Here is a 26,410-nt window from a genome sequence, read left to right as displayed (position 1 = left end):
GGGCACTCTGAGGTTTTACTCTCAGGATAACCACTGATATGTGTGGATAACCTCTAGAGAGCTGTCATGCTGTCATTCGTTCCTAGATAGTAAGCATATCTGCATTTTCCAAGGCTGTCGGGCCCTCTAAACTACAAAATTTACAGAAACGCTGTGATCAAATGCTGATGGTACTGACATACTCTTCTCTTAGTTGCTAAGTTGTCCGTCAGAATTTTTACCATGGCTCTTTTACGTATTTGGAATTGCACTTCTGATCCTCCTGGGACATTTACAATCAAGCCCATTAAACAAACAAAAAAAAAAGAAACAATGAAAAAAGACTGTAACAGACAGGTACATGTCCCTCACACAAGTCAGCTTTAGATTCTGTTTTCTTTGTCATGGTTTAGAGGCCACTAGCTAAAAAGGGAGTCCTTCCAAGCCTGTTTGTTGTTTAAATTTGGCCAAAGGGTCCAGCTGACACTGACTCCCACCTGACCTGTTTGTTGCTCGACCCCCCCACACACATAAGACACTTAGAGAAAAAAAACTAATCCTCACGTCGAAAGATGAAAACGACCAATCCAAAAACCCTCCGAGGAAACAGCTCAGAGACAAACAGTTTCTAGAGATGAGGGTGAAAGGCCTTCCAAGTTGAAATGGAGTCCCTCATGCCAGACCTCTCAACACCTTGGTTCTTGCTGGGTGCTGCTTGCTCACGCCTGAAACCTTAGCTACTCAGGTGGATCACGTTTCCAGGCCCGCCCAAGCAAGTCGTTCCATGAGACCTGTTAGAAAAAGCCAAATGTTAGAAAAGAGGATGCCTCGAGGAAAAGGAGACCGAGACCTCTACAGACGAGAGCACGCTTTATTTTGCCGTGGTGAGGGGCGTCCTGCACTCTGGACAGCCTGGGATGCAAGCCTCGCCGGGGGGGGGGGGCGGGCGGGGACTAGGGGTGAGGAGGTTTTCCGGGGTACGCAGCCAGGGAGAGGTAAAGAGAAGTGTCCTTGTGGTGGTAGACAGCCAGCACTTGCAAGCAATCAGGAAGCGATAAGGGGAAAAGTCCTTGTGGTCTCAGGCACTGCCCCTGCCTTTCTTTCTATCACAGGTAATTTAGGCAGTGTGGGCTTCGGGGACCCTGGAGAGTCAACCCTTTAAAACCCTCACACGAAAAGGGCTGGTGGAGCGGGGCAAGGTGTACGGCCTGAATTCAAGCACTGGTACCACAAAAATCAATACGTAAATACGTAAATACATAAATAAACAAATAAACAAATAAATAAAACAAAAAAGTGGTTATGATGGATGCGTGTCTATCGAACATGAAAGCCCTCTAGGCACAAACTTCTATGAGTGGCCACGGCGTTGTACACTACTCGGGAAGAAGTCCCTATTTCTACCTGCTCCGGACCCGTCCTAGCATACTTAAAAGTGGTGTTTTTAGTTTTGGACATAAAACACAGGGTTTGTTCTTAGACTCGTGGACCACAGCCTTGGATTGACTTTGGATAAACACTGAAAGGTAGAGACACTTGCCAATACAGCCTATTACACAAAGAAAGACTTCACACATTGCAGAGAAAGGTACAAACTACATTGCCACCAAACGATCCGAAACGGGCAGCAATTCATCACCACTCACACTCAAGCAGGGTACAGGACCAAGCAAAAGGAAACGCGCCCTCAATGTCAGGGTTGCAACTCTTTCTGGGACTTCTCCTTGCCAATGTATTCCCGGGTGTGTTTGAATTTTGCATTCTAAGCATACTCCCCTCACCGTGAGCTCAGGCCCTGCGCCCGCTGTCCCCGTGACTGCAGGCACCGCCGTGGGAGTTGGGGCCCCACGGAGAGGTCATGCACACGCTGACCTGTGTTGGGTCGAGCGACGGAGCAGCACCCGACTGAGGTGGCCTGCCTCCCTGTCCCCTGGCGTCTTGCCCTGGGCCCAGTGCACCACCTTGTGGCGAGCCAGGGTGTGGCGCGTCCCAGTCTGGGGCCCGCTGGGCTGCAGACCCGCTTTCTCAGGGCTTTCGCACTTCCCTCACCGTCCGCCTGAACGTTTTCTACTCCTGCTGGCTTTCTGAGGACAGTTGGGGAGCGGTCCCCAACGTGGCCTGGGACCCACCCGGCTGGTGCCCAGTGAGCGGGCGCGCGCCCCACGAGAGTGTGGGGAGGGGAGAGGAGAGGATTCGGGGGCGTGTCTGTGAGGTGGGAGGCGTGGGTCTGGCGGGGTGGCGGGGAAGGGGTCGCCGGTGGTGGTGGCGCTGGGTCGGGGCGGTGAGGTCCCGGAGGCCAAAAGGAGCAGCGAGGGAGGGACGAGCAAAAGCCTACAGCACCCGGTATTCCCAGGCGGTCTCCCATCCAAGTACTAACCAGGCCCGACCCTGCTTAGCTTCCGAGATCAGACGAGATCGGGCGCGTTCAGGGTGGTATGGCCGTAGACGCCAGCTGCCGCCTCCTGGAGCCCCAAGAGCGTGAGGTGGGCGCGGCCTGCGTCTCCACACTGCTCCCCTGGCACGGCTGCGGGTGGGGGCTGCGGGGTGGGGGCTGGCGGCCTCTGGCCAAGCGGCCAGGGGCCCCGGACGCCTGCTGGGGCAGCCGGTCTCGCCCAGGTGGCCACTCGCTGGCTTTCTTCCCGAGGTGTCCCGGTGCCCGGACCAGGATCGAGTTTTCTCAGGGGAACATTGCTCAGTGCTCTCGGGCTCTTGTTCCTCTGGGGATGTGTCACTGCCTTGGCTAAGGCGGGGGTGTGGGGGGGGTGCACAGTTCTGGCCGCCCTCCTCCCTCGCCTGCGGGAGCCGACCCTTGGGCGCGTGGCTCCCGACGGACGTCTTGGGGACCTTTCCGGTCCTCCTCGTCCACAAAGCCCCACTGCCCCTCCAGCCCTCTGCAAAACGGCAGCCGCGCCCTTAGCCGACCCGCTGCGCCCTCCTCCACACTCTGGGCCTGGGGCTGCGGGGCTCAATCGGGAACATTTCCAGCTCAGAGGCCCCTTTCACCACCGAAATCGTGGAGACAAGGGAAAGAAAAAAACATCTCCTCCCATCCCTACTCAACGTCCTAAGAAATCCTATCCTGTCAACCCTCAGGCTTCCTAAACTCTACACTTTGTCCTCAGAAGTATTTACTTCTGTTCCCTTCTAATTTTTCTCAGGGTTTCGGCCACTGAGATGACGATCATGACGAAATGAAAATTCATTAAGAGTTGGTTTATAGAAAATCTTCTAGATGGCTTCATCCCTATGGTGAAACAACTGTTGTCTTACATGATTCTAATACAGTTAGGAGCCTACATGTGCCTGTGATGAGGCTATTTGGGGTCACTGACACTGACCCCTCAATGAATGGGCACTCTGAGGTTTTACTCTCAGGATAACCACTGATATGTGTGGATAACCTCTAGAGAGCTGTCATGCTGTCATTCGTTCCTAGATAGTAAGCATATCTGCATTTTCCAAGGCTGTCGGGCCCTCTAAACTACAAAATTTACAGAAACGCTGTGATCAAATGCTGATGGTACTGACATACTCTTCTCTTAGTTGCTAAGTTGTCCGTCAGAATTTTTACCATGGCTCTTTTACGTATTTGGAATTGCACTTCTGATCCTCCTGGGACATTTACAATCAAGCCCATTAAACAAACAAAAAAAAAAGAAACAATGAAAAAAGACTGTAACAGACAGGTACATGTCCCTCACACAAGTCAGCTTTAGATTCTGTTTTCTTTGTCATGGTTTAGAGGCCACTAGCTAAAAAGGGAGTCCTTCCAAGCCTGTTTGTTGTTTAAATTTGGCCAAAGGGTCCAGCTGACACTGACTCCCACCTGACCTGTTTGTTGCTCGACCCCCCCACACACATAAGACACTTAGAGAAAAAAAACTAATCCTCACGTCGAAAGATGAAAACGACCAATCCAAAAACCCTCCGAGGAAACAGCTCAGAGACAAACAGTTTCTAGAGATGAGGGTGAAAGGCCTTCCAAGTTGAAATGGAGTCCCTCATGCCAGACCTCTCAACACCTTGGTTCTTGCTGGGTGCTGCTTGCTCACGCCTGAAACCTTAGCTACTCAGGTGGATCACGTTTCCAGGCCCGCCCAAGCAAGTCGTTCCATGAGACCTGTTAGAAAAAGCCAAATGTTAGAAAAGAGGATGCCTCGAGGAAAAGGAGACCGAGACCTCTACAGACGAGAGCACGCTTTATTTTGCCGTGGTGAGGGGCGTCCTGCACTCTGGACAGCCTGGGATGCAAGCCTCGCCGGGGGGGGGGGGCGGGCGGGGACTAGGGGTGAGGAGGTTTTCCGGGGTACGCAGCCAGTTTGAGATAAAGAGAAGTGTCCTTGTGGTGGTAGACAGCCAGCACTTGCAAGCAATCAGGAAGCGATAAGGGGAAAAGTCCTTGTGGTCTCAGGCACTGCCCCTGCCTTTCTTTCTATCACAGGTAATTTAGGCAGTGTGGGCTTCGGGGACCCTGGAGAGTCAACCCTTTAAAACCCTCACACGAAAAGGGCTGGTGGAGCGGGGCAAGGTGTACGGCCTGAATTCAAGCACTGGTACCACAAAAATCAATACGTAAATACGTAAATACATAAATAAACAAATAAACAAATAAATAAAACAAAAAAGTGGTTATGATGGATGCGTGTCTATCGAACATGAAAGCCCTCTAGGCACAAACTTCTATGAGTGGCCACGGCGTTGTACACTACTCGGGAAGAAGTCCCTATTTCTACCTGCTCCGGACCCGTCCTAGCATACTTAAAAGTGGTGTTTTTAGTTTTGGACATAAAACACAGGGTTTGTTCTTAGACTCGTGGACCACAGCCTTGGATTGACTTTGGATAAACACTGAAAGGTAGAGACACTTGCCAATACAGCCTATTACACAAAGAAAGACTTCACACATTGCAGAGAAAGGTACAAACTACATTGCCACCAAACGATCCGAAACGGGCAGCAATTCATCACCACTCACACTCAAGCAGGGTACAGGACCAAGCAAAAGGAAACGCGCCCTCAATGTCAGGGTTGCAACTCTTTCTGGGACTTCTCCTTGCCAATGTATTCCCGGGTGTGTTTGAATTTTGCATTCTAAGCATACTCCCCTCACCGTGAGCTCAGGCCCTGCGCCCGCTGTCCCCGTGACTGCAGGCACCGCCGTGGGAGTTGGGGCCCCACGGAGAGGTCATGCACACGCTGACCTGTGTTGGGTCGAGCGACGGAGCAGCACCCGACTGAGGTGGCCTGCCTCCCTGTCCCCTGGCGTCTTGCCCTGGGCCCAGTGCACCACCTTGTGGCGAGCCAGGGTGTGGCGCGTCCCAGTCTGGGGCCCGCTGGGCTGCAGACCCGCTTTCTCAGGGCTTTCGCACTTCCCTCACCGTCCGCCTGAACGTTTTCTACTCCTGCTGGCTTTCTGAGGACAGTTGGGGAGCGGTCCCCAACGTGGCCTGGGACCCACCCGGCTGGTGCCCAGTGAGCGGGCGCGCGCCCCACGAGAGTGTGGGGAGGGGAGAGGAGAGGATTCGGGGGCGTGTCTGTGAGGTGGGAGGCGTGGGTCTGGCGGGGTGGCGGGGAAGGGGTCGCCGGTGGTGGTGGCGCTGGGTCGGGGCGGTGAGGTCCCGGAGGCCAAAAGGAGCAGCGAGGGAGGGACGAGCAAAAGCCTACAGCACCCGGTATTCCCAGGCGGTCTCCCATCCAAGTACTAACCAGGCCCGACCCTGCTTAGCTTCCGAGATCAGACGAGATCGGGCGCGTTCAGGGTGGTATGGCCGTAGACGCCAGCTGCCGCCTCCTGGAGCCCCAAGAGCGTGAGGTGGGCGCGGCCTGCGTCTCCACACTGCTCCCCTGGCACGGCTGCGGGTGGGGGCTGCGGGGTGGGGGCTGGCGGCCTCTGGCCAAGCAGCCAGGGGCCCCGGACGCCTGCTGGGGCAGCCGGTCTCGCCCAGGTGGCCACTCGCTGGCTTTCTTCCCGAGGTGTCCCGGTGCCCGGACCAGGATCGAGTTTTCTCAGGGGAACATTGCTCAGTGCTCTCGGGCTCTTGTTCCTCTGGGGATGTGTCACTGCCTTGGCTAAGGCGGGGGTGTGGGGGGGGTGCACAGTTCTGGCCGCCCTCCTCCCTCGCCTGCGGGAGCCGACCCTTGGGCGCGTGGCTCCCGACGGACGTCTTGGGGACCTTTCCGGTCCTCCTCGTCCACAAAGCCCCACTGCCCCTCCAGCCCTCTGCAAAACGGCAGCCGCGCCCTTAGCCGACCCGCTGCGCCCTCCTCCACACTCTGGGCCTGGGGCTGCGGGGCTCAATCGGGAACATTTCCAGCTCAGAGGCCCCTTTCACCACCGAAATCGTGGAGACAAGGGAAAGAAAAAAACATCTCCTCCCATCCCTACTCAACGTCCTAAGAAATCCTATCCTGTCAACCCTCAGGCTTCCTAAACTCTACACTTTGTCCTCAGAAGTATTTACTTCTGTTCCCTTCTAATTTTTCTCAGGGTTTCGGCCACTGAGATGACGATCATGACGAAATGAAAATTCATTAAGAGTTGGTTTATAGAAAATCTTCTAGATGGCTTCATCCCTATGGTGAAACAACTGTTGTCTTACATGATTCTAATACAGTTAGGAGCCTACATGTGCCTGTGATGAGGCTATTTGGGGTCACTGACACTGACCCCTCAATGAATGGGCACTCTGAGGTTTTACTCTCAGGATAACCACTGATATGTGTGGATAACCTCTAGAGAGCTGTCATGCTGTCATTCGTTCCTAGATAGTAAGCATATCTGCATTTTCCAAGGCTGTCGGGCCCTCTAAACTACAAAATTTACAGAAACGCTGTGATCAAATGCTGATGGTACTGACATACTCTTCTCTTAGTTGCTAAGTTGTCCGTCAGAATTTTTACCATGGCTCTTTTACGTATTTGGAATTGCACTTCTGATCCTCCTGGGACATTTACAATCAAGCCCATTAAACAAACAAAAAAAAAAGAAACAATGAAAAAAGACTGTAACAGACAGGTACATGTCCCTCACACAAGTCAGCTTTAGATTCTGTTTTCTTTGTCATGGTTTAGAGGCCACTAGCTAAAAAGGGAGTCCTTCCAAGCCTGTTTGTTGTTTAAATTTGGCCAAAGGGTCCAGCTGACACTGACTCCCACCTGACCTGTTTGTTGCTCGACCCCCCCACACACATAAGACACTTAGAGAAAAAAAACTAATCCTCACGTCGAAAGATGAAAACGACCAATCCAAAAACCCTCCGAGGAAACAGCTCAGAGACAAACAGTTTCTAGAGATGAGGGTGAAAGGCCTTCCAAGTTGAAATGGAGTCCCTCATGCCAGACCTCTCAACACCTTGGTTCTTGCTGGGTGCTGCTTGCTCACGCCTGAAACCTTAGCTACTCAGGTGGATCACGTTTCCAGGCCCGCCCAAGCAAGTCGTTCCATGAGACCTGTTAGAAAAAGCCAAATGTTAGAAAAGAGGATGCCTCGAGGAAAAGGAGACCGAGACCTCTACAGACGAGAGCACGCTTTATTTTGCCGTGGTGAGGGGCGTCCTGCACTCTGGACAGCCTGGGATGCAAGCCTCGCCGGGGGGGGGGGGCGGGCGGGGACTAGGGGTGAGGAGGTTTTCCGGGGTACGCAGCCAGTTTGAGATAAAGAGAAGTGTCCTTGTGGTGGTAGACAGCCAGCACTTGCAAGCAATCAGGAAGCGATAAGGGGAAAAGTCCTTGTGGTCTCAGGCACTGCCCCTGCCTTTCTTTCTATCACAGGTAATTTAGGCAGTGTGGGCTTCGGGGACCCTGGAGAGTCAACCCTTTAAAACCCTCACACGAAAAGGGCTGGTGGAGCGGGGCAAGGTGTACGGCCTGAATTCAAGCACTGGTACCACAAAAATCAATACGTAAATACGTAAATACATAAATAAACAAATAAACAAATAAATAAAACAAAAAAGTGGTTATGATGGATGCGTGTCTATCGAACATGAAAGCCCTCTAGGCACAAACTTCTATGAGTGGCCACGGCGTTGTACACTACTCGGGAAGAAGTCCCTATTTCTACCTGCTCCGGACCCGTCCTAGCATACTTAAAAGTGGTGTTTTTAGTTTTGGACATAAAACACAGGGTTTGTTCTTAGACTCGTGGACCACAGCCTTGGATTGACTTTGGATAAACACTGAAAGGTAGAGACACTTGCCAATACAGCCTATTACACAAAGAAAGACTTCACACATTGCAGAGAAAGGTACAAACTACATTGCCACCAAACGATCCGAAACGGGCAGCAATTCATCACCACTCACACTCAAGCAGGGTACAGGACCAAGCAAAAGGAAACGCGCCCTCAATGTCAGGGTTGCAACTCTTTCTGGGACTTCTCCTTGCCAATGTATTCCCGGGTGTGTTTGAATTTTGCATTCTAAGCATACTCCCCTCACCGTGAGCTCAGGCCCTGCGCCCGCTGTCCCCGTGACTGCAGGCACCGCCGTGGGAGTTGGGGCCCCACGGAGAGGTCATGCACACGCTGACCTGTGTTGGGTCGAGCGACGGAGCAGCACCCGACTGAGGTGGCCTGCCTCCCTGTCCCCTGGCGTCTTGCCCTGGGCCCAGTGCACCACCTTGTGGCGAGCCAGGGTGTGGCGCGTCCCAGTCTGGGGCCCGCTGGGCTGCAGACCCGCTTTCTCAGGGCTTTCGCACTTCCCTCACCGTCCGCCTGAACGTTTTCTACTCCTGCTGGCTTTCTGAGGACAGTTGGGGAGCGGTCCCCAACGTGGCCTGGGACCCACCCGGCTGGTGCCCAGTGAGCGGGCGCGCGCCCCACGAGAGTGTGGGGAGGGGAGAGGAGAGGATTCGGGGGCGTGTCTGTGAGGTGGGAGGCGTGGGTCTGGCGGGGTGGCGGGGAAGGGGTCGCCGGTGGTGGTGGCGCTGGGTCGGGGCGGTGAGGTCCCGGAGGCCAAAAGGAGCAGCGAGGGAGGGACGAGCAAAAGCCTACAGCACCCGGTATTCCCAGGCGGTCTCCCATCCAAGTACTAACCAGGCCCGACCCTGCTTAGCTTCCGAGATCAGACGAGATCGGGCGCGTTCAGGGTGGTATGGCCGTAGACGCCAGCTGCCGCCTCCTGGAGCCCCAAGAGCGTGAGGTGGGCGCGGCCTGCGTCTCCACACTGCTCCCCTGGCACGGCTGCGGGTGGGGGCTGCGGGGTGGGGGCTGGCGGCCTCTGGCCAAGCGGCCAGGGGCCCCGGACGCCTGCTGGGGCAGCCGGTCTCGCCCAGGTGGCCACTCGCTGGCTTTCTTCCCGAGGTGTCCCGGTGCCCGGACCAGGATCGAGTTTTCTCAGGGGAACATTGCTCAGTGCTCTCGGGCTCTTGTTCCTCTGGGGATGTGTCACTGCCTTGGCTAAGGCGGGGGTGTGGGGGGGGTGCACAGTTCTGGCCGCCCTCCTCCCTCGCCTGCGGGAGCCGACCCTTGGGCGCGTGGCTCCCGACGGACGTCTTGGGGACCTTTCCGGTCCTCCTCGTCCACAAAGCCCCACTGCCCCTCCAGCCCTCTGCAAAACGGCAGCCGCGCCCTTAGCCGACCCGCTGCGCCCTCCTCCACACTCTGGGCCTGGGGCTGCGGGGCTCAATCGGGAACATTTCCAGCTCAGAGGCCCCTTTCACCACCGAAATCGTGGAGACAAGGGAAAGAAAAAAACATCTCCTCCCATCCCTACTCAACGTCCTAAGAAATCCTATCCTGTCAACCCTCAGGCTTCCTAAACTCTACACTTTGTCCTCAGAAGTATTTACTTCTGTTCCCTTCTAATTTTTCTCAGGGTTTCGGCCACTGAGATGACGATCATGACGAAATGAAAATTCATTAAGAGTTGGTTTATAGAAAATCTTCTAGATGGCTTCATCCCTATGGTGAAACAACTGTTGTCTTACATGATTCTAATACAGTTAGGAGCCTACATGTGCCTGTGATGAGGCTATTTGGGGTCACTGACACTGACCCCTCAATGAATGGGCACTCTGAGGTTTTACTCTCAGGATAACCACTGATATGTGTGGATAACCTCTAGAGAGCTGTCATGCTGTCATTCGTTCCTAGATAGTAAGCATATCTGCATTTTCCAAGGCTGTCGGGCCCTCTAAACTACAAAATTTACAGAAACGCTGTGATCAAATGCTGATGGTACTGACATACTCTTCTCTTAGTTGCTAAGTTGTCCGTCAGAATTTTTACCATGGCTCTTTTACGTATTTGGAATTGCACTTCTGATCCTCCTGGGACATTTACAATCAAGCCCATTAAACAAACAAAAAAAAAAGAAACAATGAAAAAAGACTGTAACAGACAGGTACATGTCCCTCACACAAGTCAGCTTTAGATTCTGTTTTCTTTGTCATGGTTTAGAGGCCACTAGCTAAAAAGGGAGTCCTTCCAAGCCTGTTTGTTGTTTAAATTTGGCCAAAGGGTCCAGCTGACACTGACTCCCACCTGACCTGTTTGTTGCTCGACCCCCCCACACACATAAGACACTTAGAGAAAAAAACTAATCCTCACGTCGAAAGATGAAAACGACCAATCCAAAAACCCTCCGAGGAAACAGCTCAGAGACAAACAGTTTCTAGAGATGAGGGTGAAAGGCCTTCCAAGTTGAAATGGAGTCCCTCATGCCAGACCTCTCAACACCTTGGTTCTTGCTGGGTGCTGCTTGCTCACGCCTGAAACCTTAGCTACTCAGGTGGATCACGTTTCCAGGCCCGCCCAAGCAAGTCGTTCCATGAGACCTGTTAGAAAAAGCCAAATGTTAGAAAAGAGGATGCCTCGAGGAAAAGGAGACCGAGACCTCTACAGACGAGAGCACGCTTTATTTTGCCGTGGTGAGGGGCGTCCTGCACTCTGGACAGCCTGGGATGCAAGCCTCGCCGGGGGGGGGGGCGGGCGGGGACTAGGGGTGAGGAGGTTTTCCGGGGTACGCAGCCAGGGAGAGGTAAAGAGAAGTGTCCTTGTGGTGGTAGACAGCCAGCACTTGCAAGCAATCAGGAAGCGATAAGGGGAAAAGTCCTTGTGGTCTCAGGCACTGCCCCTGCCTTTCTTTCTATCACAGGTAATTTAGGCAGTGTGGGCTTCGGGGACCCTGGAGAGTCAACCCTTTAAAACCCTCACACGAAAAGGGCTGGTGGAGCGGGGCAAGGTGTACGGCCTGAATTCAAGCACTGGTACCACAAAAATCAATACGTAAATACGTAAATACATAAATAAACAAATAAACAAATAAATAAAACAAAAAAGTGGTTATGATGGATGCGTGTCTATCGAACATGAAAGCCCTCTAGGCACAAACTTCTATGAGTGGCCACGGCGTTGTACACTACTCGGGAAGAAGTCCCTATTTCTACCTGCTCCGGACCCGTCCTAGCATACTTAAAAGTGGTGTTTTTAGTTTTGGACATAAAACACAGGGTTTGTTCTTAGACTCGTGGACCACAGCCTTGGATTGACTTTGGATAAACACTGAAAGGTAGAGACACTTGCCAATACAGCCTATTACACAAAGAAAGACTTCACACATTGCAGAGAAAGGTACAAACTACATTGCCACCAAACGATCCGAAACGGGCAGCAATTCATCACCACTCACACTCAAGCAGGGTACAGGACCAAGCAAAAGGAAACGCGCCCTCAATGTCAGGGTTGCAACTCTTTCTGGGACTTCTCCTTGCCAATGTATTCCCGGGTGTGTTTGAATTTTGCATTCTAAGCATACTCCCCTCACCGTGAGCTCAGGCCCTGCGCCCGCTGTCCCCGTGACTGCAGGCACCGCCGTGGGAGTTGGGGCCCCACGGAGAGGTCATGCACACGCTGACCTGTGTTGGGTCGAGCGACGGAGCAGCACCCGACTGAGGTGGCCTGCCTCCCTGTCCCCTGGCGTCTTGCCCTGGGCCCAGTGCACCACCTTGTGGCGAGCCAGGGTGTGGCGCGTCCCAGTCTGGGGCCCGCTGGGCTGCAGACCCGCTTTCTCAGGGCTTTCGCACTTCCCTCACCGTCCGCCTGAACGTTTTCTACTCCTGCTGGCTTTCTGAGGACAGTTGGGGAGCGGTCCCCAACGTGGCCTGGGACCCACCCGGCTGGTGCCCAGTGAGCGGGCGCGCGCCCCACGAGAGTGTGGGGAGGGGAGAGGAGAGGATTCGGGGGCGTGTCTGTGAGGTGGGAGGCGTGGGTCTGGCGGGGTGGCGGGGAAGGGGTCGCCGGTGGTGGTGGCGCTGGGTCGGGGCGGTGAGGTCCCGGAGGCCAAAAGGAGCAGCGAGGGAGGGACGAGCAAAAGCCTACAGCACCCGGTATTCCCAGGCGGTCTCCCATCCAAGTACTAACCAGGCCCGACCCTGCTTAGCTTCCGAGATCAGACGAGATCGGGCGCGTTCAGGGTGGTATGGCCGTAGACGCCAGCTGCCGCCTCCTGGAGCCCCAAGAGCGTGAGGTGGGCGCGGCCTGCGTCTCCACACTGCTCCCCTGGCACGGCTGCGGGTGGGGGCTGCGGGGTGGGGGCTGGCGGCCTCTGGCCAAGCGGCCAGGGGCCCCGGACGCCTGCTGGGGCAGCCGGTCTCGCCCAGGTGGCCACTCGCTGGCTTTCTTCCCGAGGTGTCCCGGTGCCCGGACCAGGATCGAGTTTTCTCAGGGGAACATTGCTCAGTGCTCTCGGGCTCTTGTTCCTCTGGGGATGTGTCACTGCCTTGGCTAAGGCGGGGGTGTGGGGGGGGTGCACAGTTCTGGCCGCCCTCCTCCCTCGCCTGCGGGAGCCGACCCTTGGGCGCGTGGCTCCCGACGGACGTCTTGGGGACCTTTCCGGTCCTCCTCGTCCACAAAGCCCCACTGCCCCTCCAGCCCTCTGCAAAACGGCAGCCGCGCCCTTAGCCGACCCGCTGCGCCCTCCTCCACACTCTGGGCCTGGGGCTGCGGGGCTCAATCGGGAACATTTCCAGCTCAGAGGCCCCTTTCACCACCGAAATCGTGGAGACAAGGGAAAGAAAAAAACATCTCCTCCCATCCCTACTCAACGTCCTAAGAAATCCTATCCTGTCAACCCTCAGGCTTCCTAAACTCTACACTTTGTCCTCAGAAGTATTTACTTCTGTTCCCTTCTAATTTTTCTCAGGGTTTCGGCCACTGAGATGACGATCATGACGAAATGAAAATTCATTAAGAGTTGGTTTATAGAAAATCTTCTAGATGGCTTCATCCCTATGGTGAAACAACTGTTGTCTTACATGATTCTAATACAGTTAGGAGCCTACATGTGCCTGTGATGAGGCTATTTGGGGTCACTGACACTGACCCCTCAATGAATGGGCACTCTGAGGTTTTACTCTCAGGATAACCACTGATATGTGTGGATAACCTCTAGAGAGCTGTCATGCTGTCATTCGTTCCTAGATAGTAAGCATATCTGCATTTTCCAAGGCTGTCGGGCCCTCTAAACTACAAAATTTACAGAAACGCTGTGATCAAATGCTGATGGTACTGACATACTCTTCTCTTAGTTGCTAAGTTGTCCGTCAGAATTTTTACCATGGCTCTTTTACGTATTTGGAATTGCACTTCTGATCCTCCTGGGACATTTACAATCAAGCCCATTAAACAAACAAAAAAAAAAGAAACAATGAAAAAAGACTGTAACAGACAGGTACATGTCCCTCACACAAGTCAGCTTTAGATTCTGTTTTCTTTGTCATGGTTTAGAGGCCACTAGCTAAAAAGGGAGTCCTTCCAAGCCTGTTTGTTGTTTAAATTTGGCCAAAGGGTCCAGCTGACACTGACTCCCACCTGACCTGTTTGTTGCTCGACCCCCCCACACACATAAGACACTTAGAGAAAAAAAACTAATCCTCACGTCGAAAGATGAAAACGACCAATCCAAAAACCCTCCGAGGAAACAGCTCAGAGACAAACAGTTTCTAGAGATGAGGGTGAAAGGCCTTCCAAGTTGAAATGGAGTCCCTCATGCCAGACCTCTCAACACCTTGGTTCTTGCTGGGTGCTGCTTGCTCACGCCTGAAACCTTAGCTACTCAGGTGGATCACGTTTCCAGGCCCGCCCAAGCAAGTCGTTCCATGAGACCTGTTAGAAAAAGCCAAATGTTAGAAAAGAGGATGCCTCGAGGAAAAGGAGACCGAGACCTCTACAGACGAGAGCACGCTTTATTTTGCCGTGGTGAGGGGCGTCCTGCACTCTGGACAGCCTGGGATGCAAGCCTCGCCGGGGGGGGGGGCGGGCGGGGACTAGGGGTGAGGAGGTTTTCCGGGGTACGCAGCCAGGGAGAGGTAAAGAGAAGTGTCCTTGTGGTGGTAGACAGCCAGCACTTGCAAGCAATCAGGAAGCGATAAGGGGAAAAGTCCTTGTGGTCTCAGGCACTGCCCCTGCCTTTCTTTCTATCACAGGTAATTTAGGCAGTGTGGGCTTCGGGGACCCTGGAGAGTCAACCCTTTAAAACCCTCACACGAAAAGGGCTGGTGGAGCGGGGCAAGGTGTACGGCCTGAATTCAAGCACTGGTACCACAAAAATCAATACGTAAATACGTAAATACATAAATAAACAAATAAACAAATAAATAAAACAAAAAAGTGGTTATGATGGATGCGTGTCTATCGAACATGAAAGCCCTCTAGGCACAAACTTCTATGAGTGGCCACGGCGTTGTACACTACTCGGGAAGAAGTCCCTATTTCTACCTGCTCCGGACCCGTCCTAGCATACTTAAAAGTGGTGTTTTTAGTTTTGGACATAAAACACAGGGTTTGTTCTTAGACTCGTGGACCACAGCCTTGGATTGACTTTGGATAAACACTGAAAGGTAGAGACACTTGCCAATACAGCCTATTACACAAAGAAAGACTTCACACATTGCAGAGAAAGGTACAAACTACATTGCCACCAAACGATCCGAAACGGGCAGCAATTCATCACCACTCACACTCAAGCAGGGTACAGGACCAAGCAAAAGGAAACGCGCCCTCAATGTCAGGGTTGCAACTCTTTCTGGGACTTCTCCTTGCCAATGTATTCCCGGGTGTGTTTGAATTTTGCATTCTAAGCATACTCCCCTCACCGTGAGCTCAGGCCCTGCGCCCGCTGTCCCCGTGACTGCAGGCACCGCCGTGGGAGTTGGGGCCCCACGGAGAGGTCATGCACACGCTGACCTGTGTTGGGTCGAGCGACGGAGCAGCACCCGACTGAGGTGGCCTGCCTCCCTGTCCCCTGGCGTCTTGCCCTGGGCCCAGTGCACCACCTTGTGGCGAGCCAGGGTGTGGCGCGTCCCAGTCTGGGGCCCGCTGGGCTGCAGACCCGCTTTCTCAGGGCTTTCGCACTTCCCTCACCGTCCGCCTGAACGTTTTCTACTCCTGCTGGCTTTCTGAGGACAGTTGGGGAGCGGTCCCCAACGTGGCCTGGGACCCACCCGGCTGGTGCCCAGTGAGCGGGCGCGCGCCCCACGAGAGTGTGGGGAGGGGAGAGGAGAGGATTCGGGGGCGTGTCTGTGAGGTGGGAGGCGTGGGTCTGGCGGGGTGGCGGGGAAGGGGTCGCCGGTGGTGGTGGCGCTGGGTCGGGGCGGTGAGGTCCCGGAGGCCAAAAGGAGCAGCGAGGGAGGGACGAGCAAAAGCCTACAGCACCCGGTATTCCCAGGCGGTCTCCCATCCAAGTACTAACCAGGCCCGACCCTGCTTAGCTTCCGAGATCAGACGAGATCGGGCGCGTTCAGGGTGGTATGGCCGTAGACGCCAGCTGCCGCCTCCTGGAGCCCCAAGAGCGTGAGGTGGGCGCGGCCTGCGTCTCCACACTGCTCCCCTGGCACGGCTGCGGGTGGGGGCTGCGGGGTGGGGGCTGGCGGCCTCTGGCCAAGCGGCCAGGGGCCCCGGACGCCTGCTGGGGCAGCCGGTCTCGCCCAGGTGGCCACTCGCTGGCTTTCTTCCCGAGGTGTCCCGGTGCCCGGACCAGGATCGAGTTTTCTCAGGGGAACATTGCTCAGTGCTCTCGGGCTCTTGTTCCTCTGGGGATGTGTCACTGCCTTGGCTAAGGCGGGGGTGTGGGGGGGGTGCACAGTTCTGGCCGCCCTCCTCCCTCGCCTGCGGGAGCCGATCCTTGGGCGCGTGGCTCCCGACGGACGTCTTGGGGACCTTTCCGGTCCTCCTCGTCCACAAAGCCCCACTGCCCCTCCAGCCCTCTGCAAAACGGCAGCCGCGCCCTTAGCCGACCCGCTGCGCCCTCCTCCACACTCTGGGCCTGGGGCTGCGGGGCTCAATCGGGAACATTTCCAGCTCAGAGGCCCCTTTCACCACCGAAATCGTGGAGACAAGGGAAAGAAAAAAACATCTCCTCCCATCCCTACTCAACGTCCTAAGAAATCCTATCCTGTCAACCCTCAGGCTTCCTAAACTCTACACTTTGTCCTCAGAAGTATTTACTTCTGTTCCCTTCTAATTTTTCTCAGGGTTTCGGCCACTGAGATGACGATCATGACGAAATGAAAATTCATTAAGAGTTGGTTTATAGAAAATCTTCTAGATGGCTTCATCCCTATGGTGAAACAACTGTTGTCTTACATGATTCTAATACAGTTAGGAGCCTACATGTGCCTGTGATGAGGCTATTTGGGGTCACTGACACTGACCCCTCAATGAATGGGCACTCTGAGGTTTTACTCTCAGGATAACCACTGATATGTGTGGATAACCTCTAGAGAGCTGTCATGCTGTCATTCGTTCCTAGATAGTAAGCATATCTGCATTTTCCAAGGCTGTCGGGCCCTCTAAACTACAAAATTTACAGAAACGCTGTGATCAAATGCTGATGGTACTGACATACTCTTCTCTTAGTTGCTAAGTTGTCCGTCAGAATTTTTACCATGGCTCTTTTACGTATTTGGAATTGCACTTCTGATCCTCCTGGGACATTTACAATCAAGCCCATTAAACAAACAAACAAAAAAGAAACAATGAAAAAAGACTGTAACAGACAGGTACATGTCCCTCACACAAGTCAGCTTTAGATTCTGTTTTCTTTGTCATGGTTTAGAGGCCACTAGCTAAAAAGGGAGTCCTTCCAAGCCTGTTTGTTGTTTAAATTTGGCCAAAGGGTCCAGCTGACACTGACTCCCACCTGACCTGTTTGTTGCTCGACCCCCCCACAAACATAAGACACTTAGAGAAAAAAAACTAATCCTCACGTCGAAAGATGAAAACGACCAATCCAAAAACCCTCCGAGGAAACAGCTCAGAGACAAACAGTTTCTAGAGATGAGGGTGAAAGGCCTTCCAAGTTGAAATGGAGTCCCTCATGCCAGACCTCTCAACACCTTGGTTCTTGCTGGGTGCTGCTTGCTCACGCCTGAAACCTTAGCTACTCAGGTGGATCACGTTTCCAGGCCCGCCCAAGCAAGTCGTTCCATGAGACCTGTTAGAAAAAGCCAAATGTTAGAAAAGAGGATGCCTCGAGGAAAAGGAGACCGAGACCTCTACAGACGAGAGCACGCTTTATTTTGCCGTGGTGAGGGGCGTCCTGCACTCTGGACAGCCTGGGATGCAAGCCTCGCCGGGGGGGGGGGGGGGGGCGGGGACTAGGGGTGAGGAGGTTTTCCGGGGTACGCAGCCAGGGAGAGGTAAAGAGAAGTGTCCTTGTGGTGGTAGACAGCCAGCACTTGCAAGCAATCAGGAAGCGATAAGGGGAAAAGTCCTTGTGGTCTCAGGCACTGCCCCTGCCTTTCTTTCTATCACAGGTAATTTAGGCAGTGTGGGCTTCGGGGACCCTGGAGAGTCAACCCTTTAAAACCCTCACACGAAAAGGGCTGGTGGAGCGGGGCAAGGTGTACGGCCTGAATTCAAGCACTGGTACCACAAAAATCAATACGTAAATACGTAAATACATAAATAAACAAATAAACAAATAAATAAAACAAAAAAGTGGTTATGATGGATGCGTGTCTATCGAACATGAAAGCCCTCTAGGCACAAACTTCTATGAGTGGCCACGGCGTTGTACACTACTCGGGAAGAAGTCCCTATTTCTACCTGCTCCGGACCCGTCCTAGCATACTTAAAAGTGGTGTTTTTAGTTTTGGACATAAAACACAGGGTTTGTTCTTAGACTCGTGGACCACAGCCTTGGATTGACTTTGGATAAACACTGAAAGGTAGAGACACTTGCCAATACAGCCTATTACACAAAGAAAGACTTCACACATTGCAGAGAAAGGTACAAACTACATTGCCACCAAACGATCCGAAACGGGCAGCAATTCATCACCACTCACACTCAAGCAGGGTACAGGACCAAGCAAAAGGAAACGCGCCCTCAATGTCAGGGTTGCAACTCTTTCTGGGACTTCTCCTTGCCAATGTATTCCCGGGTGTGTTTGAATTTTGCATTCTAAGCATACTCCCCTCACCGTGAGCTCAGGCCCTGCGCCCGCTGTCCCCGTGACTGCAGGCACCGCCGTGGGAGTTGGGGCCCCACGGAGAGGTCATGCACACGCTGACCTGTGTTGGGTCGAGCGACGGAGCAGCACCCGACTGAGGTGGCCTGCCTCCCTGTCTCCTGGCGTCTTGCCCTGGGCCCAGTGCACCACCTTGTGGCGAGCCAGGGTGTGGCGCGTCCCAGTCTGGGGCCCGCTGGGCTGCAGACCCGCTTTCTCAGGGCTTTCGCACTTCCCTCACCGTCCGCCTGAACGTTTTCTACTCCTGCTGGCTTTCTGAGGACAGTTGGGGAGCGGTCCCCAACGTGGCCTGGGACCCACCCGGCTGGTGCCCAGTGAGCGGGCGCGCGCCCCACGAGAGTGTGGGGAGGGGAGAGGAGAGGATTCGGGGGCGTGTCTGTGAGGTGGGAGGCGTGGGTCTGGCGGGGTGGCGGGGAAGGGGTCGCCGGTGGTGGTGGCGCTGGGTCAGGGCGGTGAGGTCCCGGAGGCCAAAAGGAGCAGCGAGGGAGGGACGAGCAAAAGCCTACAGCACCCGGTATTCCCAGGCGGTCTCCCATCCAAGTACTAACCAGGCCCGACCCTGCTTAGCTTCCGAGATCAGACGAGATCGGGCGCGTTCAGGGTGGTATGGCCGTAGACGCCAGCTGCCGCCTCCTGGAGCCCCAAGAGCGTGAGGTGGGCGCGGCCTGCGTCTCCACACTGCTCCCCTGGCACGGCTGCGGGTGGGGGCTGCGGGGTGGGGGCTGGCGGCCTCTGGCCAAGCGGCCAGGGGCCCCGGACGCCTGCTGGGGCAGCCGGTCTCGCCCAGGTGGCCACTCGCTGGCTTTCTTCCCGAGGTGTCCCGGTGCCAGGACCAGGATCGAGTTTTCTCAGGGGAACATTGCTCAGTGCTCTCGGGCTCTTGTTCCTCTGGGGATGTGTCACTGCCTTGGCTAAGGCGGGGGTGTGGGGGGGGTGCACAGTTCTGGCCGCCCTCCTCCCTCGCCTGCGGGAGCCGACCCTTGGGCGCGTGGCTCCCGACGGACGTCTTGGGGACCTTTCCGGTCCTCCTCGTCCACAAAGCCCCACTGCCCCTCCAGCCCTCTGCAAAACGGCAGCCGCGCCCTTAGCCGACCCGCTGCGCCCTCCTCCACACTCTGGGCCTGGGGCTGCGGGGCTCAATCGGGAACATTTCCAGCTCAGAGGCCCCTTTCACCACCGAAATCGTGGAGACAAGGGAAAGAAAAAAACATCTCCTCCCATCCCTACTCAACGTCCTAAGAAATCCTATATTGTCAACCCTCAGGCTTCCTAAACTCTACACTTTGTCCTCAGAAGTATTTACTTCTGTTCCCTTCTAATTTTTCTCAGGGTTTCGGCCACTGAGATGACGATCATGACGAAATGAAAATTCATTAAGAGTTGGTTTATAGAAAATCTTCTAGATGGCTTCATCCCTATGGTGAAACAACTGTTGTCTTACATGATTCTAATACAGTTAGGAGCCTACATGTGCCTGTGATGAGGCTATTTGGGGTCACTGACACTGACCCCTCAATGAATGGGCACTCTGAGGTTTTACTCTCAGGATAACCACTGATATGTGTGGATAACCTCTAGAGAGCTGTCATGCTGTCATTCGTTCCTAGATAGTAAGCATATCTGCATTTTCCAAGGCTGTCGGGCCCTCTAAACTACAAAATTTACAGAAACGCTGTGATCAAATGCTGATGGTACTGACATACTCTTCTCTTAGTTGCTAAGTTGTCCGTCAGAATTTTTACCATGGCTCTTTTACGTATTTGGAATTGCACTTCTGATCCTCCTGGGACATTTACAATCAAGCCCATTAAACAAACAAAAAAAAAAGAAACAATGAAAAAAGACTGTAACAGACAGGTACATGTCCCTCACACAAGTCAGCTTTAGATTCTGTTTTCTTTGTCATGGTTTAGAGGCCACTAGCTAAAAAGGGAGTCCTTCCAAGCCTGTTTGTTGTTTAAATTTGGCCAAAGGGTCCAGCTGACACTGACTCCCACCTGACCTGTTTGTTGCTCGACCCCCCCACACACATAAGACACTTAGAGAAAAAAACTAATCCTCACGTCGAAAGATGAAAACGACCAATCCAAAAACCCTCCGAGGAAACAGCTCAGAGACAAACAGTTTCTAGAGATGAGGGTGAAAGGCCTTCCAAGTTGAAATGGAGTCCCTCATGCCAGACCTCTCAACACCTTGGTTCTTGCTGGGTGCTGCTTGCTCACGCCTGAAACCTTAGCTACTCAGGTGGATCACGTTTCCAGGCCCGCCCAAGCAAGTCGTTCCATGAGACCTGTTAGAAAAAGCCAAATGTTAGAAAAGAGGATGCCTCGAGGAAAAGGAGACCGAGACCTCTACAGACGAGAGCACGCTTTATTTTGCCGTGGTGAGGGGCGTCCTGCACTCTGGACAGCCTGGGATGCAAGCCTCGCCGGGGGGGGGGGGCGGGCGGGGACTAGGGGTGAGGAGGTTTTCCGGGGTACGCAGCCAGGGAGAGGTAAAGAGAAGTGTCCTTGTGGTGGTAGACAGCCAGCACTTGCAAGCAATCAGGAAGCGATAAGGGGAAAAGTCCTTGTGGTCTCAGGCACTGCCCCTGCCTTTCTTTCTATCACAGGTAATTTAGGCAGTGTGGGCTTCGGGGACCCTGGAGAGTCAACCCTTTAAAACCCTCACACGAAAAGGGCTGGTGGAGCGGGGCAAGGTGTACGGCCTGAATTCAAGCACTGGTACCACAAAAATCAATACGTAAATACGTAAATACATAAATAAACAAATAAACAAATAAATAAAACAAAAAAGTGGTTATGATGGATGCGTGTCTATCGAACATGAAAGCCCTCTAGGCACAAACTTCTATGAGTGGCCACGGCGTTGTACACTACTCGGGAAGAAGTCCCTATTTCTACCTGCTCCGGACCCGTCCTAGCATACTTAAAAGTGGTGTTTTTAGTTTTGGACATAAAACACAGGGTTTGTTCTTAGACTCGTGGACCACAGCCTTGGATTGACTTTGGATAAACACTGAAAGGTAGAGACACTTGCCAATACAGCCTATTACACAAAGAAAGACTTCACACATTGCAGAGAAAGGTACAAACTACATTGCCACCAAACGATCCGAAACGGGCAGCAATTCATCACCACTCACACTCAAGCAGGGTACAGGACCAAGCAAAAGGAAACGCGCCCTCAATGTCAGGGTTGCAACTCTTTCTGGGACTTCTCCTTGCCAATGTATTCCCGGGTGTGTTTGAATTTTGCATTCTAAGCATACTCCCCTCACCGTGAGCTCAGGCCCTGCGCCCGCTGTCCCCGTGACTGCAGGCACCGCCGTGGGAGTTGGGGCCCCACGGAGAGGTCATGCACACGCTGACCTGTGTTGGGTCGAGCGACGGAGCAGCACCCGACTGAGGTGGCCTGCCTCCCTGTCCCCTGGCGTCTTGCCCTGGGCCCAGTGCACCACCTTGTGGCGAGCCAGGGTGTGGCGCGTCCCAGTCTGGGGCCCGCTGGGCTGCAGACCCGCTTTCTCAGGGCTTTCGCACTTCCCTCACCGTCCGCCTGAACGTTTTCTACTCCTGCTGGCTTTCTGAGGACAGTTGGGGAGCGGTCCCCAACGTGGCCTGGGACCCACCCGGCTGGTGCCCAGTGAGCGGGCGCGCGCCCCACGAGAGTGTGGGGAGGGGAGAGGAGAGGATTCGGGGGCGTGTCTGTGAGGTGGGAGGCGTGGGTCTGGCGGGGTGGCGGGGAAGGGGTCGCCGGTGGTGGTGGCGCTGGGTCGGGGCGGTGAGGTCCCGGAGGCCAAAAGGAGCAGCGAGGGAGGGACGAGCAAAAGCCTACAGCACCCGGTATTCCCAGGCGGTCTCCCATCCAAGTACTAACCAGGCCCGACCCTGCTTAGCTTCCGAGATCAGACGAGATCGGGCGCGTTCAGGGTGGTATGGCCGTAGACGCCAGCTGCCGCCTCCTGGAGCCCCAAGAGCGTGAGGTGGGCGCGGCCTGCGTCTCCACACTGCTCCCCTGGCACGGCTGCGGGTGGGGGCTGCGGGGTGGGGGCTGGCGGCCTCTGGCCAAGCGGCCAGGGGCCCCGGACGCCTGCTGGGGCAGCCGGTCTCGCCCAGGTGGCCACTCGCTGGCTTTCTTCCCGAGGTGTCCCGGTGCCCGGACCAGGATCGAGTTTTCTCAGGGGAACATTGCTCAGTGCTCTCGGGCTCTTGTTCCTCTGGGGATGTGTCACTGCCTTGGCTAAGGCGGGGGTGTGGGGGGGGTGCACAGTTCTGGCCGCCCTCCTCCCTCGCCTGCGGGAGCCGACCCTTGGGCGCGTGGCTCCCGACGGACGTCTTGGGGACCTTTCCGGTCCTCCTCGTCCACAAAGCCCCACTGCCCCTCCAGCCCTCTGCAAAACGGCAGCCGCGCCCTTAGCCGACCCGCTGCGCCCTCCTCCACACTCTGGGCCTGGGGCTGCGGGGCTCAATCGGGAACATTTCCAGCTCAGAGGCCCCTTTCACCACCGAAATCGTGGAGACAAGGGAAAGAAAAAAACATCTCCTCCCATCCCTACTCAACGTCCTAAGAAATCCTATCCTGTCAACCCTCAGGCTTCCTAAACTCTACACTTTGTCCTCAGAAGTATTTACTTCTGTTCCCTTCTAATTTTTCTCAGGGTTTCGGCCACTGAGATGACGATCATGACGAAATGAAAATTCATTAAGAGTTGGTTTATAGAAAATCTTCTAGATGGCTTCATCCCTATGGTGAAACAACTGTTGTCTTACATGATTCTAATACAGTTAGGAGCCTACATGTGCCTGTGATGAGGCTATTTGGGGTCACTGACACTGACCCCTCAATGAATGGGCACTCTGAGGTTTTACTCTCAGGATAACCACTGATATGTGTGGATAACCTCTAGAGAGCTGTCATGCTGTCATTCGTTCCTAGATAGTAAGCATATCTGCATTTTCCAAGGCTGTCGGGCCCTCTAAACTACAAAATTTACAGAAACGCTGTGATCAAATGCTGATGGTACTGACATACTCTTCTCTTAGTTGCTAAGTTGTCCGTCAGAATTTTTACCATGGCTCTTTTACGTATTTGGAATTGCACTTCTGATCCTCCTGGGACATTTACAATCAAGCCCATTAAACAAACAAAAAAAAAAGAAACAATGAAAAAAGACTGTAACAGACAGGTACATGTCCCTCACACAAGTCAGCTTTAGATTCTGTTTTCTTTGTCATGGTTTAGAGGCCACTAGCTAAAAAGGGAGTCCTTCCAAGCCTGTTTGTTGTTTAAATTTGGCCAAAGGGTCCAGCTGACACTGACTCCCACCTGACCTGTTTGTTGCTCGACCCCCCCACACACATAAGACACTTAGAGAAAAAAAACTAATCCTCACGTCGAAAGATGAAAACGACCAATCCAAAAACCCTCCGAGGAAACAGCTCAGAGACAAACAGTTTCTAGAGATGAGGGTGAAAGGCCTTCCAAGTTGAAATGGAGTCCCTCATGCCAGACCTCTCAACACCTTGGTTCTTGCTGGGTGCTGCTTGCTCACGCCTGAAACCTTAGCTACTCAGGTGGATCACGTTTCCAGGCCCGCCCAAGCAAGTCGTTCCATGAGACCTGTTAGAAAAAGCCAAATGTTAGAAAAGAGGATGCCTCGAGGAAAAGGAGACCGAGACCTCTACAGACGAGAGCACGCTTTATTTTGCCGTGGTGAGGGGCGTCCTGCACTCTGGACAGCCTGGGATGCAAGCCTCGCCGGGGGGGGGGGGGGCGGGGACTAGGGGTGAGGAGGTTTTCCGGGGTACGCAGCCAGGGAGAGGTAAAGAGAAGTGTCCTTGTGGTGGTAGACAGCCAGCACTTGCAAGCAATCAGGAAGCGATAAGGGGAAAAGTCCTTGTGGTCTCAGGCACTGCCCCTGCCTTTCTTTCTATCACAGGTAATTTAGGCAGTGTGGGCTTCGGGGACCCTGGAGAGTCAACCCTTTAAAACCCTCACACGAAAAGGGCTGGTGGAGCGGGGCAAGGTGTACGGCCTGAATTCAAGCACTGGTACCACAAAAATCAATACGTAAATACGTAAATACATAAATAAACAAATAAACAAATAAATAAAACAAAAAAGTGGTTATGATGGATGCGTGTCTATCGAACATGAAAGCCCTCTAGGCACAAACTTCTATGAGTGGCCACGGCGTTGTACACTACTCGGGAAGAAGTCCCTATTTCTACCTGCTCCGGACCCGTCCTAGCATACTTAAAAGTGGTGTTTTTAGTTTTGGACATAAAACACAGGGTTTGTTCTTAGACTCGTGGACCACAGCCTTGGATTGACTTTGGATAAACACTGAAAGGTAGAGACACTTGCCAATACAGCCTATTACACAAAGAAAGACTTCACACATTGCAGAGAAAGGTACAAACTACATTGCCACCAAACGATCCGAAACGGGCAGCAATTCATCACCACTCACACTCAAGCAGGGTACAGGACCAAGCAAAAGGAAACGCGCCCTCAATGTCAGGGTTGCAACTCTTTCTGGGACTTCTCCTTGCCAATGTATTCCCGGGTGTGTTTGAATTTTGCATTCTAAGCATACTCCCCTCACCGTGAGCTCAGGCCCTGCGCCCGCTGTCCCCGTGACTGCAGGCACCGCCGTGGGAGTTGGGGCCCCACGGAGAGGTCATGCACACGCTGACCTGTGTTGGGTCGAGCGACGGAGCAGCACCCGACTGAGGTGGCCTGCCTCCCTGTCCCCTGGCGTCTTGCCCTGGGCCCAGTGCACCACCTTGTGGCGAGCCAGGGTGTGGCGCGTCCCAGTCTGGGGCCCGCTGGGCTGCAGACCCGCTTTCTCAGGGCTTTCGCACTTCCCTCACCGTCCGCCTGAACGTTTTCTACTCCTGCTGGCTTTCTGAGGACAGTTGGGGAGCGGTCCCCAACGTGGCCTGGGACCCACCCGGCTGGTGCCCAGTGAGCGGGCGCGCGCCCCACGAGAGTGTGGGGAGGGGAGAGGAGAGGATTCGGGGGCGTGTCTGTGAGGTGGGAGGCGTGGGTCTGGCGGGGTGGCGGGGAAGGGGTCGCCGGTGGTGGTGGCGCTGGGTCGGGGCGGTGAGGTCCCGGAGGCCAAAAGGAGCAGCGAGGGAGGGACGAGCAAAAGCCTACAGCACCCGGTATTCCCAGGCGGTCTCCCATCCAAGTACTAACCAGGCCCGACCCTGCTTAGCTTCCGAGATCAGACGAGATCGGGCGCGTTCAGGGTGGTATGGCCGTAGACGCCAGCTGCCGCCTCCTGGAGCCCCAAGAGCGTGAGGTGGGCGCGGCCTGCGTCTCCACACTGCTCCCCTGGCACGGCTGCGGGTGGGGGCTGCGGGGTGGGGGCTGGCGGCCTCTGGCCAAGCGGCCAGGGGCCCCGGACGCCTGCTGGGGCAGCCGGTCTCGCCCAGGTGGCCACTCGCTGGCTTTCTTCCCGAGGTGTCCCGGTGCCAGGACCAGGATCGAGTTTTCTCAGGGGAACATTGCTCAGTGCTCTCGGGCTCTTGTTCCTCTGGGGATGTGTCACTGCCTTGGCTAAGGCGGGGGTGTGGGGGGGGTGCACAGTTCTGGCCGCCCTCCTCCCTCGCCTGCGGGAGCCGATCCTTGGGCGCGTGGCTCCCGACGGACGTCTTGGGGACCTTTCCGGTCCTCCTCGTCCACAAAGCCCCACTGCCCCTCCAGCCCTCTGCAAAACGGCAGCCGCGCCCTTAGCCGACCCGCTGCGCCCTCCTCCACACTCTGGGCCTGGGGCTGCGGGGCTCAATCGGGAACATTTCCAGCTCAGAGGCCCCTTTCACCACCGAAATCGTGGAGACAAGGGAAAGAAAAAAACATCTCCTCCCATCCCTACTCAACGTCCTAAGAAATCCTATCCTGTCAACCCTCAGGCTTCCTAAACTCTACACTTTGTCCTCAGAAGTATTTACT

The 26,410-nt window shown here is 54.5% G+C and overlaps 1 long non-coding RNA gene and 8 other non-coding genes across 9 annotated transcripts in view; 1 reads left to right on the top strand and 8 right to left on the bottom strand.

Moving 5' to 3' along the window:
* LOC141418921 (uncharacterized) overlaps positions 1 to 26,410 on the top strand; it is a 518,407-nt gene that overhangs the window by 132,915 nt on the left and 359,082 nt on the right. The gene's annotated exons all lie outside the window — the stretch shown is intronic.
* LOC141419000 (5S ribosomal RNA) lies at positions 2,308 to 2,426 on the bottom strand. Its single transcript, XR_012443677.1, has one exon. It is a non-coding gene; the product is annotated as a 5S ribosomal RNA (ribosomal RNA).
* Positions 5,637 to 5,755, bottom strand: LOC141418999 (5S ribosomal RNA). The gene has a single exon (XR_012443676.1). It is a non-coding gene; the product is annotated as a 5S ribosomal RNA (ribosomal RNA).
* LOC141418997 (5S ribosomal RNA) lies at positions 8,966 to 9,084 on the bottom strand. The gene has a single exon (XR_012443674.1). It is a non-coding gene; the product is annotated as a 5S ribosomal RNA (ribosomal RNA).
* Positions 12,293 to 12,411, bottom strand: LOC141418996 (5S ribosomal RNA). Its single transcript, XR_012443673.1, has one exon. It is a non-coding gene; the product is annotated as a 5S ribosomal RNA (ribosomal RNA).
* On the bottom strand, positions 15,621 to 15,739 carry LOC141418995 (5S ribosomal RNA). The gene has a single exon (XR_012443672.1). It is a non-coding gene; the product is annotated as a 5S ribosomal RNA (ribosomal RNA).
* On the bottom strand, positions 18,951 to 19,069 carry LOC141418994 (5S ribosomal RNA). Its single transcript, XR_012443671.1, has one exon. It is a non-coding gene; the product is annotated as a 5S ribosomal RNA (ribosomal RNA).
* Positions 22,279 to 22,397, bottom strand: LOC141418993 (5S ribosomal RNA). Its single transcript, XR_012443670.1, has one exon. It is a non-coding gene; the product is annotated as a 5S ribosomal RNA (ribosomal RNA).
* On the bottom strand, positions 25,606 to 25,724 carry LOC141418992 (5S ribosomal RNA). The gene has a single exon (XR_012443669.1). It is a non-coding gene; the product is annotated as a 5S ribosomal RNA (ribosomal RNA).

This window comes from Castor canadensis, chromosome 18 (assembly GCF_047511655.1).
Source record: "Castor canadensis chromosome 18, mCasCan1.hap1v2, whole genome shotgun sequence".
NCBI classification, from domain to species: domain Eukaryota; kingdom Metazoa; phylum Chordata; class Mammalia; order Rodentia; family Castoridae; genus Castor; species Castor canadensis.
This window is presented reverse-complemented; position numbering and strand designations above follow the sequence as displayed.